Source organism: Halichoerus grypus, chromosome 6 (genome assembly GCF_964656455.1).
Source record: "Halichoerus grypus chromosome 6, mHalGry1.hap1.1, whole genome shotgun sequence".
In the NCBI taxonomy this organism is placed as follows: Eukaryota; Metazoa; Chordata; class Mammalia; order Carnivora; family Phocidae; genus Halichoerus; species Halichoerus grypus.
The window spans coordinates 108331822-108354496 of NC_135717.1; the positions used below are offsets into that span (position 1 = coordinate 108331822).

At 34.7% G+C, this 22675-nt stretch overlaps 1 protein-coding gene and 1 pseudogene across 3 annotated transcripts in view; one reads left to right on the forward strand and one right to left on the reverse strand.

Annotated features, from left to right (window-relative positions):
* Positions 1-22675, forward strand: part of CNTN1 (contactin 1) — a 359923-nt gene that overhangs the window by 36536 nt on the left and 300712 nt on the right. The gene's annotated exons all lie outside the window — the stretch shown is intronic.
* Positions 16093-17861, reverse strand: LOC144382128 (elongation factor 1-alpha 1 pseudogene; annotated as a pseudogene).

Here is a 22675-nt window from a genome sequence, read left to right on the forward strand (position 1 = left end):
TACCAGGAAAACTGCATTTCAGCATTGTAGTTATTTTCTTCTCTAATATAAAGGGGCACACAAGGAAACCATTTACTGTGATGGTCTTTATTGCAAAAGAAGATTGAAATCCATATTTGCTGAGAAATCCCATGAGTGCCTCTACTGAGGAAAAGGCAAAGAAAAGCAGTGAAATGTTAACGATTTGCCCACAATTTTTTTTTGGTTCAAATGTTTGGATAAGCTGACAAGAGTTAATTCCATAAGAATCCTTTCTTTTAAATGATTTTACTGATGTAAATCTCCTAATTCAGTAGCAGTTGATAGTTCTCTTAAACATCAAAATGCTAATTTTGGCCTACATGATATTAATACGTGAGGCAGGTATTTTGTATCATTCTCTGCCCTTACTCATAGAGTTGATGCATATTTTCATTAGATAGAGTATTTTTACTAGGAAATTTATTCTCCAAGTTGTGGATGTGCTAACCTGCAGAGAGATTGGGAACAAGTCTTTGCATTCTGTTCATAAAAGAGATTTAGCTCCTGGGTATGAACTTGGGCTTTGAGTTGAGACAGGTAGGCCAACGCAGGTATTTATGAATATTGTAAGTAGGTGAATTTGGTCATAATATTTTGTGGCTGAGGTCAAACCTGATTTGCAGTTTTTGAAATACAAAATAATAGTGTTCTTGAAATTCAATGTTGCTGGTAACAAAGAGCTTATAAACTCAAAAAGGCTCCATTTATTTTCTGGTATTGTTTTCTCTTGGTCATAAAAAAATAGCTTAAAAATGAAAGCTAAAATATACCTTCAGAACTTGAATGCCTTATATGCCATGAAAGTTAGATCTTTTTTCCCACAAATTGAAATATATTTAGTAGCAAGACTTGGCAGCAAAACACAAGGTTTGTATTTTCCTATCATGATATCATTTTCAAAAGTGTTCAGGTAAGGAGATCTTTTTCCGCCCTGAGAGGAAGAAGTCCAAGAGGTTTTTATCACCCTGAGACAAAGAAAGTCGATAAGCTTAAAAGCAGCATGAATGACTTAGGTTGACTGTGAGGATGTCTTTACCCTAATAGTGTTTGTTCAGTATTGAACTAGAAGGGATTGCAGAATATTTTCAATTTGATCACAAAGTATACAATAAATTTTAAATATTTTATATTTAATAAAGATACATTTTTTCTTTGTCCTGTCTTTTTGCTTTCACTCTTAGTACCACACAGTTCCATTTAATCTGGAAAGTTTGTACCTGAAAAACAGAGCACAATCTCTCAGTTGATCTCTGTGTTTGTCAAGAGCACTGATGATTGATTTGATTGCAGCTCTGGTGGTTAGAGGAGTGTTCATTTCATGATCAAGTAGCTTGAAAACACTTCTTTAAAATGAATGCTTCTTTTATATTTGGTGATTCTTTCAGTGCACACCAGGGTCCCTCTTGCCTGGGCTTTCCCTGCAACCCTCCTTTTGACATTTCCATTAAACTGTAAAAAATTAGTGTTGACTGATTAACATCTCACTTTAAGAGTTCTGCTAAAAGCCATATTCATGAATCAAAGTCAATGTGTACCACTGGTAATTAACTTGACAAGATTCAGCTTTCCTGGCTAATCTAGGGTTTTCTGGTTTCTTTCTGTAATGGCTGTCGATTCAGATCTACAAAACAATTGGAGTCCACTAAAAGGGAGGGGGAAGCATCAGAACTAGTGATTAGGCCATGTTCTCTAGCTGAGAACATATTCTAATTAGAATTCTGAAGTATAATGAGGAAACAGAAACATTCAAAAATGTTGACTTGAGATTCCCACATTTATAATTACATAAAAGCAGCCTAAATAAGATCAAATGGATGGTAGGGGTTAAATAATGAGATTCAATGGAATAAATATCCTAGGGTTGACCATATGAAAGTTTCTGAGCAAGACCCTGACAAGGCAATTGATCACCTGCAGCACTGCAGGGCATTGTGGTTAAGAATGTGGTTAAGAAGGCTGCCTTTGCAGTGAGACATGTTCAAGTACCAGCTTTTCTAGTTGTGTGATTTTGGAAGAACTCCTACACTTCCCTATGCCCATATTTTCTCATTAAGAAAATAGAAAAAATAATTTTATAAACTTTATATGTTTAAGGGTTAAAGCAAGTAATGACCTTAATTCATTGCCTGGCATGTAGTAGATGCTACATAATTATCACATATTATAATTCTGTTATCAATTATGATCTATCACTATGGGAAAAATCAAGCACACAAATTATTATCATATAATAATATAATAAGCTTGTCAAGAAATATACAAATGAATTGCCCTTAGGTTTCAGAAATGAAGAATGAACATCTGGGTTGGGAGAACTTGAAGGAAGAGGAGAAATGGACTTTGAAAATGTTCTTTATAAAGACAGGTATAATTTATCAACTAAGGTGAGGATATCTATTTCAGTTAAAGAGTAGGAGCAAAATCATGCAGCAGGGAAAGCATGAAGTATAATTGAGGAACAGGAAAGCAATCATTTTACTAGATCATAACTTTTGTAATAAAAAGATTTTACTGCAAAGAAAGGTTGGATATTGTAGGTTGACTATATTTAAATCACCCATCAAGAGATTGTTCAAATTTCAAAGGATACTTTGTTCACTTTTGCAGGCTAACATATTCCAACATCAGGGAGTCCAACAGAACCCAGATTCAACCTTCCTATAAAATCGGAGTTAACTTCTGGTTAATAATTAAAGCCATTTATAAACTTTTAGAGAGTAAAACCGGTAGCTCTTATGGAAGTCAATCTAGTACTATATTTTTTTATAAGTAGCAAGAATCCTAAAAGTGTCTAACAGCATGCTTAAAAATGTACATTTGTTTCATACAAAGACAATAAAATTAAGTAGAATCTTTTAAATATTGCTAAAATCTATCTTTGTTTAGCTAAGACTGTAGGTCTCACTCCCAAAGAAGAATCACCTGTGGAGTTTGTCAACTTACACAGCTTTTGGACTGACCCTTGAAGATTCTGATTCCATTAGTTTAGAATGCTGCTTAAGGCATCAATAATTTTCAAAGGCACAAGGGAATTCCAATTGTAAGAAGGAAGAGCAAAGACATTTCTTTTCCTTTCTCTACTCTGAAATCACTGAAACAAAAATAGTGAAAAAATATATAAACCATGTTTTTGACAAAACTAAGAATATCTGTACTCTTGAATCACAGTTTAAGATGAAGCATTTTCATTTCAGAATAATACTCCCTTAGTTCAAATTAGAGCACATGATCAAGGACAAGGGAGAATATATTAAGTTATATTCAGTCATTTCCATGGCTCTTCTAGTTTAAAGACCAAAATATGCTGAATAATCTGCTTTTTCCTGAAGAGCTTCTATCTGAAGAATTAAGAAAAAAATACATAACTGTCAGCAACCATGCACATTTTACTCAATGTTACATGTTAATCATGGCAATGACGTCCTACAGTATGAACAGTACTAGGGTTACGTGTCTGAATCCTCACATTCTGGCATTTTTAATGAGACAAAGCCTCAACCTGAAATAAATTTTTTGAGAAAAAATATATGGATGAAAGACACAAACGTTTTCAAAGTTGGATATGAGTGCCAGCAGGGAAGGCAAAGAGATGTGCAGAAATACCTCGGACTTTGCAGCCAAACAAACTTGGGATCAGTTTCTAACTCTGCCTCTCACTGTCTATGGAATCAGAGGCATGTTACAAGAAGTTGTTGATCTTCTGTTTCCTTACCTGTAAAAAGGAAATAATGATACATACCTCATGTGATTCTTGTGTTAAAAATGATATGATGTGGATGAAAAGACCAAGCACTGTGTGCGCAACAAATAAATGCTCAGTTACTAATCATTTACTTGGGAAAAAAAAAAAAAGATGAAGCATTTTCATTCCATTTTTTTTTTAGTATATGTGCTGCCAAAGCGAGCACAAGATGAAGCATTTTCAAATTCAATAAATATCCATCCAGGATACAAGAAAATACTGACAGAGAACATACGCAGTTACATTGTCTTAGACACAGCCAGCTAAACACGAACATTGTTGAGACCTTTGGATTATGTGAAAGAGAAAGGCAACAATCCTTGGTTTGAGCCAATGGAAACATGTTTGAACTATATATGTAAGTTTTGAAGACCTGCAAAACAATGCTGTCAGATGTTTAAGATTACATAATGTGTAACAGTAGAGTTTTGAAATGTTTAAGCATGATAAAAAAAAAAACAACTTTGGGATATTGCTATACCTCAAGAGGTAAAGTCCGATTTAGCAAATAAAAATGTATTCATATTGCCTATTGCATGAGATATATTAAAAATTGAGTCATTGTTTATCTAAAATTCAAGTTCAATAAGGAATCCTGAATTTTATATGGCATCCCCACTCCAGAGGGGATCTAGAAAGGTAAATAGAGACACCAATCACATCTGTAATGTTTGATTTCTTTAAGGAAAAATCTGAAACAAATATAGTCAAATGCTAGAATTTGCAGAGGTTGATGTTTAGTACAGGGGTCTCCATTTTATAATCCTATTTACTATTTTAAAAATAATTTTAAGGAAAACATAATGGGTGAACAGACCTCCTTGGTAGTAACACAAATGAAAAGCTATCTTGACATAACCTTATCAATAAATCTGAGATCCATATGAAGAAAACATACTACACTATTGAGGGTTAGAAAAGAAGATATGCATAGACAGAAAGACACGCTATATTTTATTTTTGAATAGGAAGACTTATGTAAAGAAACCTGTGCTTTTCATGTTAATCAATAAATTTAATCAATTTCCCTAAAAAAAACCTCAATATAAATTTTTTTTTTAAAGATTTTATTTGTTTATTTGACAGAGAGAGAGAGAGCGAGAGCAGGAACACAAGGAGGGGGAATGGGAGAGGGAGAAGCAGGCCTCCCCCTGAGCAGGGAGCTTGATGCGGGGCTTGATCCCAGGACCCCGGGATCATGACCTGAGCCGAAGGCAGATGCTTAACGACTGAGCCACTCAGGCGCCCCACCAATATAAATTTTTGTGAACTAAACAATATAATGGATTCTAAAGTTCATAAGGATAAATAAATTTGCAAGAATTGCCAGATAAATCTGAGAATGATGATTGATAAAGGGGATAACCCAAACTTGTAATAAAATACATTGTAAATAAATGTAATTATAATACTACATTTGAGCTGCGATTGTGTCCTGTCTTAACACATTAGATGGCCATACAAGTAAAATTGTGACCATCATTGCATAATGTGGATTTACCCACAATCTACTCTTGAGTCTACTATCATTTTCCTCTTTTTTTTCTTTTTGCCTTAGTTCAGTTCTCCATCACCTTTCATATGGAAATTATAATAGCTCTTTAATTGCTCTTTATACTTGCAGTATTTTTCAAGTCTTTCCTTCCACCTCAGTCAAAATGATCTATGGCAAATACACGTAATGTGTTAGCTTCCTTATATAAAATAGTTCGATGCCTCTTCACTGCATAGAATGAAGGACACTTTAGGGCTCAGCCCTGCCTACCTCTTCAGCCCTGTCTTTAGCACTCAAATAACTCTGAAAGCTTCTCCCCATGCCCTCTCACACACCAGGCCATTTTTCACTGCCTGGAATTTCCTTTCAACTTACTTCACCTGGCCAATTTTTATTCATCCTAAAAAATTAATTCAGCTACCTTATCCGCCCCTTCCCAGTGGGATGGAGTAATTGTACCACGTCTGGATATCTCCCTGTAAGTGTGAATTTTATAGCTCACAAGTGAATCTCATAAGTAAATCCTGCAATTTTTAAATTATATGCCGGTCTTTTCCATCACTCAGTGCACTCCTGGGGACAAAATTTCATTTATCTTTTTGCACTTAGTTCCCAGCATGTTGTATACATAATCAATGGTTAATAAATATTGAAATGACTTGTTGAATGTCAATTGAAGTCCTTTCAGTAAAGTACCACACACATGCTTAGACAAATAATATCTCACACAAACAAGCAGGGAAACAAATATATTAAAATTCCTAGAATATTTCTAAATTTCAGCAATATTTCTCATTTTATCGACTATATCCTTATGTCTATTTGTTTACTTCACTTTAAATCAGCTTCAACAAGTTTTACTTCAGTTAAACTTATAAATTAAATAAACTGTAATCCACATTTTTTAAATTTCCAAATGTGGTACAAAGAAAGCCCCTAATGAAAGCCCTCTTTTTTATGGTCCATCCTTCTTTCTCCCCATATATGCTCTATAACGTATCATATACTTTACTACAAAAAAATATAAGAATGATGAACTAAAACAATGACTCTAATTAGAAATAATTTGACCATTTGGTCAATTAGAAATAATTTGACCAATTAAAGGCTATTGAGCAATCCCCTCAATGAGAAACTGAATTTGATTCCTTTACTGTGTTTAAATTTCATTTCAAATGACATATATTGATCACCTATTTGTACCAAATATTATAAATATCAACTGAATACTTGAAACAACCAGTGCATTTGCATATTATTTTTATTTTACAGATGAGGAAATGTGATATTGAGTGGTGAAGTAAATTTTTCAATGTAATGAATAGTAAATGTCAACTCTCAGAGAAGCAAAGAAGTAGATTAATTGATTTTACTTCAGACTTATTTTCCTTGATTACAAGTATGACCTTGTTTTATCTTTTGTGTTAGATGTTTATAACTATTATTAGATCAATTGAATTTTAATGGAAAAATTAAAAATCCTAGCAGTGAATTTGTAATATATTATCATCACTAATTAAACACATCTGAACTTGTTACTTTTTAAATTTTACTTTGAGAGTGAATTTCTTTTCTTGTTTTCCCATTTACTCAAAAGGGAAAAAAAATCTAGATTTCTAACCTTTCCAAGTGTTTTATGTATACTCTCAAAAAATGAAGCAAAACTACTTCTACTTATAATAATAGGGCTTTCTCTCAAGTTAGACAAACTGGCTCAATAATATCACATTACAGTGGGAGTTTGGCCTAAAATGTTTAAAATATAACCCGTGTAACCTAGCCACAACTGGAGGGAGCCAATAATGTTCTCCTACAGTTTGAAGATAAAGAGAACTTCAGGGAAGTTTCATTTATCCTGCTCTTTCACTGTGCAGCAGGTGACTGCCAAGTTGAGTTTTACAATAGCTTAAATGGGCTAAAACTGAAAGCATTTAGTAGAGTGGTATTTCACCATAATAGCTCCATTGGTCAATAGCTGAACCAAGAGTTTACACAAAGAAGGAAAAAGGAAAATGCTTTGTCTTTGTTGCAGAGAATTCTATCCAAATCAACTTGCATTTGATTATTTAATATCTCAGAAATGACAAATTTTCAAGGGAGTAAAGTTTGTTTTTGCTGCTTTTGAACTCCTTCGTCATTTCTATATCTCATCCTCTTTCATGTTCTTTGCCTTTTATCCCTAGAGACCTTTCAGGCTCTTGTATTAGTTCTCTTATAAGTCTCCTTGATCTTGAAGGCTATCTAATAAGAATTACCCTTTCCATGAATATCTGCTTTGTATTATGGTGCTCTGGTAATTTTCTGCATCCACCATTTATTGATTGTCTACTATGAGCCAGGCACTGAGTTAAGCATTATCATGTGGTAGATATGCAACTAATATAATTGGATGAGAAAATGATACAATCTCTGACTCTGGAGGAGATTATCATTTAGGAAGGAAGATAGATTTAGGAAGGAAGATAGATTTTCCTTCCACCTCAGTCAAAATGATCTATGGCAAATACACGTAATGTGTTAGCTTCCTTATATAAATTCTTTTAACTTACAGTAGAGCATGTGTCAGATATGTGAATATAATGTTATGGAAATCTGGAGAACAGAACAAGGTTAATCTGCAGTCTGGTGATGAAGGAGAGGCTTCATGGAAGAAGAAAGCTTTGTGTCTGGTTGTAAGGTATTTTTGGGGGAGGGATTGGGACAATTTTCTAAGCAGTTAAGGCATGCACAAAATCATGGGGTTGAGAAAGGATCCATCATGTCCTGAGTTTCATTCTGTTCAGTTCAGCAGGAACACATGGTGTGGGGTAAGGAGTGTCAGGAGGTAAGCTTGGACAATTACACTTGCTGTAGACTTTCAAGAACTTTATTTGAGATACTAATAAGTTTGAACTGTTATGTGGGCAATGACGGGCAAAACAATATCTGAAAAAGATAATTAGAAGGAGTGACAAAGAGATAGGAGATTGTTACAATAGTGAAAGATCTCAGCTCTGCCACTCACAAGCTATGTTATCACATTACTTACCTTTTGTCCATCAGTTTTGTCTATAAAATGGTGTTAATGTAAATGATTGTTATAAAGATGAAATGAGGTAATATGGACTAAGTTTTTGGAATGTGTGTGTTAAAAAAAAAAAAAGATAGTAGGAAGGGAAAAATGAAGGGGGGGGAATCGGAGGGGGAGACAAACCATGAGAGACTATGGACTCTGAGAAACAAACTGAGGGTTCTAGAGGGGAGGGGGGTGAGGGGATGGGTTAACCTGGAGATGGGTATTAAAGAGGGCATGTTCTGCATGGAGCACTGGGTGTTATATGCAAACAATGACTCATGGAACACTACATCAAAAACCAATGATGTAATGTATGGTGATTAACATAACATAATAAAATTAAAAAAATGGAAAAGAAATGAAAAAGCACCAAGGATGAATGCATGGATGGAGTGAGACTTGAGAAGGCGTGTCACAATTGGGAAACTTCTAGAGTGGAAGAGCTGGTAATTGGTGACTTGTTATTCATGGTGGGAGAGGTAGAGAAAGAAGTGAAGTTAGCTAGTAAGGTTTGTAACTTGAGAAACAGGTATGGTAACATGAAACCCCATACAGGAGGCCAGAGGTGATAAAAGAAACTCCAGTTAATATTTTTGTACAAAATCCTTTCAAGAAAAGTACATTCAGTTCCTTTAAAAAAGGACATAGGGCAGGAACTTAGAATAGAGGTACTAAGTGGGAGAGAGAGACTTGGGAATTAGTGCAATAAAAGTGGTTGTTAAAGCCATTGAGGGTGAATGTAGGAAGAAGCAGAAAGAATCTCTGGGGTTCCCCAGTTTTTAAGAATGGACAGAGAAGAAATCTCTAATGATAGATTCATAGGTTTACTGGGACGAGAGATGTGTGGGTATGAAGACTCTTATATGGAGGCATAACACATATAATATTAGCGGGATGTATGTGAAAAATAAAATCACTTTCTTGGAGAACATTAGAGAGAATAGAGAATTTAACTTTTTAATTATTAGTATTCCCATAATTATTATTGACATCTTCAGTCCCTTCACTATTACAGTCATTTTCAATCAAGATATGGGTATTGGCATCAAATGCTTTACTTTTAAAAAAGATAAAATGTTGGCCAGTCTACTATATACCAATGATATTTAATTTCATAACATTTTAAAGTATTAAAAATACTGTTTCAAAGAGTCTTGGATATTCCAGAATTTATTAAAGAAATTAGTTCTTTATTCATTATTAATTAAAAAACAAACTGTATGAGTTATGTTTATGAATATAAGCTAAATGATTTGCATAGTTGAGGAAATTAACTTAATGATATAAGTTAATATGAAAACCCATTCTGTCTCTATTATTTAATTTCCAGTTGAAAAATTCATAATTCCTTTCATCTCAATTGGTGTGTATCTTTTACAAGTGCAATGATCACATACTGCATTTCTATCTCACTTTTTTAAACTGGTTGACAGTTATACTAGTATTATAATAATATTCTGAGACCAGATGTTTTGTCATGTTCCTTATTGAGGGTCCTTTAAACTGTTTTATTTATTTTCTTAAAAATAGTCAGTGAATGATAACTACGTGCCAGGCATTTTGCTTACCCACTCTTGTCTGCTTTTTTATAAGTACCGCGCGCTAACCGATTGCGCCACTGGAGCTGTCTGGTCTGCTTTTTTAAACTTTTCACTGTAAACTTCAGCATTGAGGTTGAGTAGGGGGATGGAAAAAAAAAATAGCTCAACAAAATAGTTTGCTGTTAGATTTCGAATTATTGTGAATTATTATGGTTCCCTTTGAAGTTTTAAGTGTATCGGTGTTTTTATTGATTTATGCTACCCATCTATATTATCATAAAGAGAAATTTGTCTGGCGACGCTAAGAAAAAAAGCTTAGAAATCATTGTCCTGATTTTAGAAATATACACTTGACTGACCAAAAGGCCCCTTGTGGGCTTTGTGGGGCCTGGAATTAAGGAATTCAATTTATTTAGGATTTGCAAATCCTTGTGATTTAGTTTGATTTCAAAAGAGCTAAAATTCTGTACAAAATAATTTTGCAGATGATTTTGGCAATGAAATCTCTGCATAAAGCAGTTTTTCATAGCACATTGAATAAGAAACCAGATATTTTATAAAATGGGTAGAAAGATATTTTAATTTTATGTTCTATTTTCTGTTTCACTTTGGAAATTCTACTTTGCATGTAATGCTTAGCATGCATTTTACTTTAAACTGTCGTTCTACTTGATTTAAAAAAAATATCAAGAACATTAGAGCATTCAGACAAATCTCTTTCCTTAAGGAACTTATATTCTGGTTAAGGAAACAGATTATATGCTTTTTAACAGGAGGATTAATTTACTAATTGAACAAATGTTTATCGAGCATTTCCAATATAGTGAATTACGGATACGGCTGTAAAGAAGATTATCTCTGCTCTATGGAGTTTACATTCCATTTGAAGAGTTGGGAATATGGTAACATCAGAAATTAATAAATAAGTACAGATGATGATAAATTCTAAGAAGACAACAAAGCAAGGGAAAGGATGGAGTGATCATGTGTGACTGTGTATGTGTGTGTATATGTGCCCGTGCTCACGCACGTGTGTATGTTTTGGCGAATCTTTTAGAAAAGGTAGTCACAGAAGGTCTTGTCAGAGAAGTAAGCCACGCAGAGATGTGTGGGAAGAATTACATAGACAAAAAGGGATAAAAGTGTAGGGTTCCAGGAGCTTAGTGAGCAAGGGCAGAGTGATAAATCCCAGAGCAAAAATGAGGAGGCAGGGCAGGCAGCTGCAGAGTGATGCCTGATGCTTTGTCTTTTCTTCTGAGTATAGGAACCCAGTAGAAGCTTTTCAGGAGGGCTGTGACCTGATATGATTTGCTTTTTTAAGATATCAGTTTGGCTGCTATACGGAGAATGTATTTTGGAGGGCAAAAGAAGAAATAGTCCAGTCAGGAGGTTATTTCTGTAAAATGATAGCGTAAATAACAATACAAAAATTGTAAGAAAAATAAATCATAATGAACATTAATGGACTTGACTGTGATTTGCTGTTAAAAAATGTTCCTTAATAGGAAGCTGTAATACAGAGAAGGGCAAGTCCATTGCAGGCAATGGAGAACTGTTTTGATAAAGGAGGTTTGAATTTGCATTACTTCTTTCTAGGCAATGAGTAGTACTAGTTGAGTTAAATGGAGTATTCATGAAGGAGACTATTAGGTTATAAAGCTGTGTAGGCAAGATACCAGACTGTGGATGGCATAAAATAAATTCAGGAATTTGTACTTCATTCTATAGGCAGTGGGGGTCATTACAGATATTTGGAGAGGACGGTGGAATGTACAGTTTGGTAGTGGTTTGTAGTACTTTTGAGAGCTAATATTGGGTGCAAAAGGATCTACAGGGGAGTAAAGGTGGAATATGAGGTGACCACCTGGGCAGAGGCCAGGTTTAGTGTTAATTATTAGGTGAGAGACATTGGAAAGAAAGACTGCATACTGAGGGGTTGAAGGAGAAGGAAGAATGAAAAGTAACTCCAAGGTTTACATAAAAGATATATATCACTTTTAATCTCTGCAACAAACTGATGAGGTAGGTAATAGTCTTACTTTACAGATGTAGAAGTTGAAGGGCTCAAGGCATAGTAGCTTGCAAAATTCTCACAGCTAGTGATTGTCAGATGGAATTTTAAACCCAGGTAAATTATATAACACTGTTCCCAAAATGTTCTGAAATAATCTAAAGTTTCTAAAGATTGGTTATGCATGCATACAGTACTCTATTCTTAAGATATTTATTTTCATATTGGAATAGTTGTTATACTTGAAAATTGTGCTTATTTATAAATGTTGCTGTTCTCAAGATATTTAAAACACAATACAAAATGAAAACTGTGTTTAAATAGAACTTTGGCTTTCATTTTCACTGTTTAATCACAAAAATGACATTAACATATTGATTTCTAATGTCTTAATTATTAGATGTTTTATTACAAATATTTCATTACTGATTCAATCACCTGTTTATCTATCTACAAGTCTAATTGGAAACCACCAAGCATAACAAAAAAGAGTGGGATAAAGTCAGAGGAATCAATCTAAGAAACAATTTAGCAGAAGAGAAAATGCTTTTCTAATAAATTATAGGTGCAACGTGTATTTTTAATCTATCTTTTCTTGCCAAGTTAAAATTACAATATGTTAAGCCTGAAAAGAGATAAAACACCTCTAAGTTCTTTTTTTTTTTTTTTTAAAGATTTTATTTATTTATTTGAGAGAGAGAGAATGAGAGAGACAGCACATGAGAGGGGGGAGGGTCAGAGGGAGAAGCAGACTCCCCGCCGAGCAGGGAGCCCGATGCGGGACTCGATCCAGGGACTCCAGGATCATGACCTGAGCCGAAGGCAGTCGCTTAACCAACTGAGCCACCCAGGCGCCCCAAAACACCTCTAAGTTCTTATATTTGGTCTTAGAGCATAGCATTCTTGACATCAATGAATTATTTCAATTCTTTCAGTTGTTACAGGAATGATTAACTTGGTGTTCTGATTTATTAGTGCTAATTAAAGAGCACCAATACTTTATTATTTCTCTGGATTCTATTCCATTTTGTAAGAACAGTTTAGGAACTAAGCTATATCATAATTATATAGAGTTGTCCTTTTTTAAAGATTTAAGGTACATTAACATAAATTAATATTTATTGACTTTACACAGTGGACCAGGTATTGTAGCAAAATAGATATATAGTACATTTAAAGTAGGCAGCCTGTATCTCCATTGTCCACTTTTCAGTTTAACCCACCAATGATATTTTTACTGAAAAAAATATTTCTTTTGATGATTATGCTTAGTCCTATACATGTGAAATTCTTAGTGAGTGCAAATAGTAAAAACTGGTTTTTAGTGAGTGCTTAATATGTGCTGGACCTGATATAAACACAAGTCCTTGCTGCCATCAAGCCTCTATTTCACAAGTAACTATATGTCAGGCAGTAACAGGTACTGTGAAGAGCTTCAGTAAAGCTGGCTAAGGGGGAGAAGAGGTGTGGGGAAGAAGGGGTATCAAGGTCTGGGATATTGTGGACAAGATGTTCCCTCTTTTATATATTTGGTTAGGGAAGTCTTGAAACTCTCGAGAAGGAAGGAGTGCTATACTATGTCAAATACTCCTACTAGTTTCTTTGGAAGAGAATTGAGGATTGGCCATTAATTTGGTGGTGCAGCGGTCACTGGGACCTTGACAAGAGCTACTGCGTAGATCCGAGAGAATATAAGCCTAATTGAACTAGTTCAAGAGGATGGGAAAAGAAGAAAGGGGGATAGTATTTACACCTCTTTTGAGTCTTGCTGTAAATGAAAGCAGAGAAATGAAATAGTGGTTGGATGCAGATGTGGATCAAAAGAGTTTGTTGTCATTTTTTAAGATGGAAAATTTTTTAAAATCAGTTTTGCATGATATTGGGAATCGTTTGGTAGAAAAAACAATCCAGGAGGCAGGTGGGGTGGGGACAGATTTTGGAGTGTTGTCTTTGAGTAGCTAAAAAGGTATGGATATGTTCCAAGTACATAAGGAGGGATTAGCACTAGGTAGGAGTAGGGCAGCTTATGCATATTAACAGAAGAAAATAAGTGGTTTATGGACACAGATGAACGTAAATTGGTGGATGTGGTATTGGCAATATTTAGGACTTCTCTTTTGGTTGCCTCTTTCTTTTCAAAGAAATAGAAAGCATAGACATCAGCTGAGAATCAGAAAAAAGAAATATGCTAGTGAGGGAATAGAAGTGTGAAAACTCAGTTTGGTGAGAGGATTATAAAGAAAAAAATGTCTATTTTGCAGATGTTATGTTTGAGGTCCTGTGGTCATTCAAGAAGACAGGATGTGCAATCTTTTTGCTCAGTCAGGAGATGAGGTTCACAAACAGTTTTGGATATTAGTGGCACAGTTACAGTAATTTAAACCATGATGTAAAAGATACGGCCAGGGAGAACTAGCAAAGTGAGGAGAGGAGGCCAAGGTCATAATTAAATAATTTTATTATTTATTTAGGTAAGGGAAGCAATGCAGCAAAGGAGAAAGAAAACAGAAAGGGACAAAGAAAACAAAGATAAAATAGCAATAATAGTGACTAGAATAACATTTATAAGAAAGAGTGTTCAGTTTGTAAATGAGTTCTAATAGGATGAAAACTAAAAAGATACCATTACATATTGATTATTAGGAGGTTATTGATTACCTCCCAGTTGTTTATGAAGCTACAGTACAGTGAACTGAAGTTTCAAGGTATTTGACCATGATAGCAAAAGGACATCTCATGAGAGATTAGTAGCTTTAAAGTGAGGTAGACCAAGGGAACTTTTATATTTTAATAAAAGTTTACTAAGTATCTCCTTTATACCAGACACTATTCCAGGTAACCTTAAACAAAGTGGACATTGTGAACAAAATTTACAAAAATCTCAATCCTCAATATTTTATATTCTAGTTTAGGTTGTTTCTTTAAGCTGCTTCTTTTAGCCTAGGAAGACTTGAACATTTAAAAATTTTATATCAGGAGAAAGTCAAAGGAGAGAGGAAAATAAAAGGTGTGGTTCTTGGGCATGGCAGACTAAGGGAAGAGCATGGTGTCACTTGACATCACAAGAGGAAACCATGATAAAATATCGAACAGGCCTCCTTAATTTTCAGTTTATGTTGGACAAGGATTTTGTACAAAAACACTATGGTTCAATGAAAGGAACAATATAATGGGTTTCAGAAGACTGTGGTTCTATACCCACAATTTGACTAGCTATATCAGCAAAAGAACGAGGCTTGAGGAGCTGTAGCTTCCTCATGTGTAAATTAGAGCTATCTCTTCTATCGCAAGATGTGGTTACATTGATCAAATGAGATTATACATTCTTTAAAGAGCCTTATAAATCAAAGATCTTTTTATAAGAAAATGATAATTGATAGGGCACATCTGCAAAATCTTGTGATCTATATTTTGTGCTTCTTAAAATCCAATTATTTTATAATCATTGTTAATTTGGAGTGAAACTACATCTTTTTATTTCACATTTTTATTTTGTATTTGTAAAAATATATTTATATTTATAAAATCCCTGATTGTTTTTTATGTGCAAGTTAACAAAATATAGAATATATCATTTCTTTTGATCACTGTGCACTAACACAAGACCAAAGACTTTAGTATGCCCTGTGTGATCACATGTTTATAATAGATGAGCCTTGGCTTACAATGACTGCTTTGTTTGATGTTTATTAGCCCATGCCTTAGTGCAATTGAACTTGTCCTAAATTCACTGTTTCAGAGCTACAACGTGTGTAGGACATTCATTGTCCTATGAGTGATACTCTCTTACTTGAGTCCAGACAGTAACCTTAGGACTTTTCAGGTTCTTTTCCTTATAAAGTCTAGAGCTTCTGTTAAAATATTGAAATATGTGAAACAATTAAAATATTTCAAATGGTGGACCCTTTATGTGATACTATTTTGAAAAATATCTGATTATGTATGGGATCAGGCTTGTTTCTCATCCTACATCTAGGTGCTAGCATTAATGAGTGAGATCCGAGAATAGATTCCAATTTGTGGTTATTTTATTTAATTCCAAATAAGACAATTTCATGGTATATTGAATTGTTTATAATTCTAATCTCTGTTGCCAAGAGTTCCCAATAATTTTGAAAACTATTACTTAACATTTTAAAATGATATCACAAAAGTTAAAGACAAAAAATTTGAAGTGTAACATTTTAAACTCTACAGTACCATCTGATTTATAAAAACAATAATACTATGCTTCCCCTTATTCTCCTCTGTATTACTAAATCAAACAAACAAGTAATTAAAATACTAAACTAAAGGGGATATCTCATTCAATCCATTTTTTTTTCCTCATTAAGCTTTTAATGGGTCTCAAAATTCTGTGACAGATTTTTGGTCAAGTTGTTTCCATTAAAAAGTACTGATTTTAAAAACTAATAACTTAAAATCCCCCCCACACACACACACCACAAAACAAATGGTTCACAAAACATTCTCCTTTCCTTCTGAAGGTTTTACAATGCATTGTTATCTTAACTAGTCTTTTACTATTAAACTTAAATGGCCAATTGACATGAACAGTTCTGAGACTGTTCTTCCACCACTGATTAAGACTGGGGTGGCAGGTATTGGGTATAATATTCATTTAGCCTTCTGAGCTTTCTGGGCGGACTTGGTGACCTTGCCAGCTCCAGCTGCTTTCTCGTCCACTGCTTTGATGACACCCACGGCAACCATCTGTCTCATGTCACGAACAGCGAAATGGCCCAGAGGAGGACAGTCAGAGAAGCTCTCAAAACACATAGGCTTGCCAGGAACCATATCGATGATGGCAGCATTACCGGATTTCAAGAACTTGGGACCATCTTCCAGCTTTTTTCCAGAACGATGATCTACTTCTTCAGCTCAGCAAACGTGCAAGCATTATGAGCTCTGTGACAATTCAGCACAGGTGCATATCCAGCACTGATTTGGCCTGGATGGTTCAGGATAATCACCTAAGCCATGAAGCCAGCTGCCTCCATTGGTGGGTCATTTTTGCTGTCACTGGCCACATTGTTAGGATGAACATCTTTGACAGATACATTCTTGACATTGAAGCTCACATTGTCCCCATGAAGAGGCTTACTCAAAGCTTCATGGTGCATTTCAACAGACTTAGTTCAGTTGTAACATTGAGTGGAGTAAAGGTGACCACCAGGCCAGATTTAAGAACACCAGTCTCCACTTGGCCCACAGGGACAGTACCAATACCACCAATTTTGTAGACGTCCTGGAGGGGTAGATGAAAGGCCTTGTCAGTTGGACGAGTTGGTGGCAAAATGCAATCCAGAGCTTCAAGCAGTGTGGTTCCACTGGCATTGTCATTTTTATAGGTGACTTTCCATCCCTGAACCAAGGCATGTTAGCACTTGGCTCCAGCATGTTGTCATCATTCCAACCAGAAATTGGCACAACTGCTACTATGTTGGAGTTGTAGCAAATCTTCTTAATGTAGGTGCTGACTTCCTTAATGATTTCCTGGTATCTCTTCTGGCTGTAGGGTGGCTCGGAGGAATCCATTTTGTTAACACCAACAATTAGTTGTTTCACAGCCAGTGTGTAAGGCAGAAGGGCATGCTCAGGGGTCTGCCCATTCTTAGGGATACCTGCTTCAAATTCACCAACACCAGCAGCAACAATCAGGACAGCACAGTCAACCTGAGATGTGCCTGTAATCATGTTTTTGATAAAGTCTCCGTGTCCTGGGGCATCAGTGATGGTTACATAATACTTGCTGGTCTTGAATTTCCACAGGGAGATATCAAAGGTGATACCACTTTCACATTCACTTTCGGTTTATCCCAGACCGAGGCATACTTGAATGGGCCCCTTCCCATCTCAGCCTCCTTCTCAAATTTTTCAATAGTTCTTTTGTTGATCCTACCACATTTGTAGATCAGATGACCAGTAGTGGTAGACTTGCCCGAATCTACATGTCCAATGATGATGATGTTGATATGAAGCTATTCCTTTCCCATTTTCGTTTTGGTTTAGTGGTGGTTTTCATGACACCTGTGTTGTAGCAAACCCATTGTGAAAAAGTCAGTCCATTTATTTTATAATTAAAACTGAAGTTCAGAAATATTCCCTGACTGCCCAAGCTACATGTTTGTGATATAGAATATAGAATCTCATCACTGTGTCATTGCCCTCAGTGGTTTTCATAATTAAGTATCCGCAAATATGATGGTGATAGTGGTGGCGAAGACCCTGCAATAAGCTAATTTTTCCTGTACAAGGGGCTGCAAACCATGTGACTATCCTGAAACTCTAGTTATTCTAACCAATTCCCACTAAAAAAAAGTGAAGAGAAGAAAACTTTATCCCAATTTGCCTCTTTGCTTTTCTTCGTCTTCATCTCTAATATTTGTTGCTTTTTTAACTTTCTGAATATACTGCTATTAAAAAAGGTAGAAAATACTGAAGAAAATTGCAATTACCCGTAGCTCATAACTCAGAATAGCTACTCCTAATTCCTTGCTCTCTTATCATTTTTGGTATATTATTTATAATAAATATTACAATGAATATTTTAGAAAAATGAGACCATTTGTTTTACACTGTTTTATAGGATGTGGCAGTGTGCCTGGAGCAATGTCAGATATCGTTACACATTCTTCAAGATTATGATTTTTAATTGCCCTATCATATCTAACATAAGGATGTATTATAATTTATTTAATCTACTGTTGGGAATTTATATTTTTAATTTTTTGCTGTTATAAAATAACCACATTTTTTAGACTTTTGCTTTATATTGCCAAGTTACCTTCAGGAAGTTATCAGCTGATGTCCCAACTAGTATGAGAATAGCTACTTTCTTGTATGTTTCACAATATTGGGTACACTACATTTATAGATAGGTAAAAATATAGATACATAGGTGTGTGTATGTTTTGCATGTATATATGTAGGTATATAGACATGTATGATAAATTATAATGCATACATTTAAGTATAAGCAAGAATAGTATCTCATCTTTTATTTTATTTTATATCATTAAATATTTATAAAGTTAAATATGTTTTATATGTTACCAGCTATCTCTACATTTTCTTTTGAATTTCTTAACCATGTGAAATTTTCACCACATTAATTTTGTAATATGTTCTAATACTTTTAATACAACCACAGCTTCATCAATTCTGTAAATTTTAAAGTTTGCTTGGTTAGTCTTACCATTTATTCTTCCAGAAAAAAAAAATTATTTTCTATTTCTAATTTGCTTACTCTTCTAAAGAAATTTATCTGGGAAAAGAGAAGTCACAGCAAGTTTGTATGTTGATAGAAATGAAAAATGAGTGTAGAAAGAAACTGTTGATACAAGAAGACAAGGGGAGATTTACCAAAATGATACCAGCAGGCAAGAAGGATGGAATCTTATGTACAAGTGGAGGTTGTGGTTTTGTAGACTAACACTTACATGGTGTTTATTCAGTAAGGATGGAATGGGGGAGGAAATGTTCACAGTTTAAGGAGAGAAGAGTAAGTATAAAACAGTAATCTAGGACAGTGGGAGAGTGAATGGTCTGTTTTAACAGCCCTTTTCAGGATACTGTTCATGAATGTAAGGCAAAACCATTCAGTAATGTTGTATGGTAGGGATGAACTGGGGATGAAAGACAGGAAATAGGTGGTAAATCCATGGATTGTAGGTCCTGCTGGGATAGGAGAATCATTGCAGTCAGGGTACTTAGAGTGAGTGAACTGGAAAGAAAGGAGGTATAGTCATCCGGGAGTGTGGTGCTAGAAATTGAGATATGGAGGGGTTTTCTTATTGATATTACCAGAGGAGCTGAGGTAGTGTTGATGACAAGATCACTGAATGAGAAGTAGTCAAAGAATCTAGAGGCCAGAGGGTTGAAGGAGTCATACATATAGATATTGACCCAAATTGAGATGAGATTGACGTTGGAGGTTTTTTTTTTTTTTTTTTTTAAAGATTTTATTTATTTATCTGAGAGAGAATGGGAGACAGAAAGCATGAGAGGGGGAGGATCAGAGGGAGAAGCAGACTCCCCGCCGAGCAGGGAGCCCGATGTGGGACTCGATCCCGGGACTCCAGGATCATGACCTGAGCCGAAGGCAGTCGCTTAACCAACTGAGCCACCCAGGCGCCCCGACGTTGGAGGTTTTGACAATAGGCAAAGATTTCTGAGAAATGGGTAGATGAGTGTAGTAATAAGAGGTACTCTACAGTGCAATCTGAGATTCAAAATTGAGGGTTAATATAGAGAGCCAGTGCACTAGAGGTTCCCTATGCCTAGAATATTTTCCACCAGACCCCCCAATAGTATGTTCCTTCTCGTTGATTAGGTGTTTGCCTGTCACTGCCTTCAAGAGGCTTTGCCCCATCATCCAATCTAAAATATTCCCTAAGGCATGTTCTATTTTGTATTTTACTTGTTTTATATTTAAAGAGCATTTATAACTAACAAAATATCTTGTTTGTTTACTTGTTTTTATACACTGGTTCTCTTATAGAATATAAGTATTTTGAAAACAGTGATTTTGCATGTCTCATTTGTGGCTGATTTCCCAGACTTATGATTACTGACACATAGTAGGCAGCCAATAACTCATTGTTGAATGAGTGAATATTTATAGGATTAACTATTCTCTCCCACTTTCCTGTGACTTCTTCCAAAATCCAAATATACTTTTTAAAGGAATTTTCCAACTCAGAGCATCCATTCTTCTTATAAGAATTACTATTCACAACCTTCTCCTCAAGAATGGTGAATTAGTAACACGAGTAGGAAAAAGGTATAAAGTGTTCTGTTTGCCTATGTAGTTATTAGTTAGGACTCAAAGATGTTGTCACTCATTACTTAAGAAAATTCTCACCAGTAAGATAATGAACTTGAAGTATAATTATCTTAATTGGTTTCAACTATCACTATCCTGTTATGCTTAGCCAATAGTCAGCTTCTTACAGATTAGTACCCCACAACTGTAAACTTGAATCTCCTCCCCCATATGAATATACCCTTTGCTTACTTTTTTTTTGAAAGCAGATTAAAGATAAGTTGAAAATCTTATTAGTCAGAAAAAAAGTAAAAATAAAATGATTTATCTGTATTCAGTTGTTCTTTTTTTTATATAAAAACTAATCTTTTTATTTTTGTGCTAAATACAAAGTACTGGAGATAAATCTATGTTCTTATATTTTGGCAATAAGTAGAAATGTTATATAAGTAGTTAACATGCTATTTAGTTTATATGTAGAAAACTAGATATAGTATGGTATAGTAGAATGAGCCCTTGGTGTTGTCAAGGATTAATTAAGATAACAAATGTAAATTAGTTTCCCCTTTTTTCTCTCTAACAGACCAGATATGTGTTATTCATCTTCTTACACAGAATAAAACTATCCACCTTAATTTGATGCCCAAGGCAAGAAATTTTTTCCACATTGTAGATGGTTATTATGTAGCATGATTCTAATTGTTACTGCTCTATTTTTATGAAGTACCATTCTGTAATCACATCGGTGATTTAATGTTTCTAATCATTTACATTTTTAAGCCTCTGGTACTATGAATATTTTACAGAGTAGTTGATTTATGTTTGTATACTCAGAATATTTCAAGTTTAAGACAAAATGTTCTTTTGGTGTTTTGAGAATTTTAAAGGCAACTTAGAAATCTACCATTTTAAATTCTGCTACCATTTATTGAGCACTACCAAGTGAAAGGCCCTGTATCAGCCAACTTGGGCTGCCATAACAAAATACCATTAAAGTAGATGGTTTAAACAATAGAAATTTATTTTTCAGGGTTCTGTATGCTGGGAAGTCTAAGATCATGGTTGGGTTCTGGTGAGAACTCTCTTCCTACATTGCAGATGGCCATTTTCTCATTGTGTCCTCACACAGCAGAGAGAGAAGACAGCAAACTCTCTAGTGTCTCTTCTTATAAGGGCATTAATTCCATTATGAAGACTCCACTCTTAAGACCTCACCTAAAGCTAATTCTCTCCCAAAGGCCTCATCTTCAAATATAATCACTTTTGGAGTTAGGACTTACATGTGAATTTGGAAAGACATAATTCAGTCCATAGCCAACTTTGAGCTAAGAAATACATGCAGCTTTTTTGAAGTAAAAATCAGATCATAATTGCAAGAGGTTACCATCATTTAGATTTTCTTTGGAATGTAGCCCTTTATAGGAGCTTCAAAATTGTGTTTTATATAGATTATAAAGCATTTATGGACCCTCTGCATTATAAAATTTTTCATCCAAATAGACTATGGGACCAGGTTCTTTTTGTTTTATTTTGTGTGTATTATGAAAAATTTCTTATATGTACAAAACTAGACTGAAAAGTCTAATGAATTCTTAATGTACCCACTACACACTTTTAACAGTTACCAACTCAAGGTGAATCTGTTTTTTTCTATAAACCACCCACTGTACATAACTTGCCTCTGGTCTGGAATCAACCATTGTCTCCAAGTTCTAGGATTTCTTTAGTATTTCAAGTCTTCAATTTTGTTGCTAAGAGATCTCTTATGGCTACTTGGTTGATTATTGGGTTTTTCATTTGTTTGTTTTGTTGGAAGACTTAAGGAAAATGTTTTGTTTTGATTTTGAACAAATATATTGCTGGTTCATACTGAGTTTTATAATTAAACTTCAAGCTTTCAGGAATTTTAGTTAATTCCTCCCATCTTACATCTGTATCTCCTTTCTCCCTTGCCAAGAATTCTATATCAGGAAAATCAGGAAAAATAAAATTATATTATCACAAAAATCACACATTTATTTCATCCAACATTATACATATAAC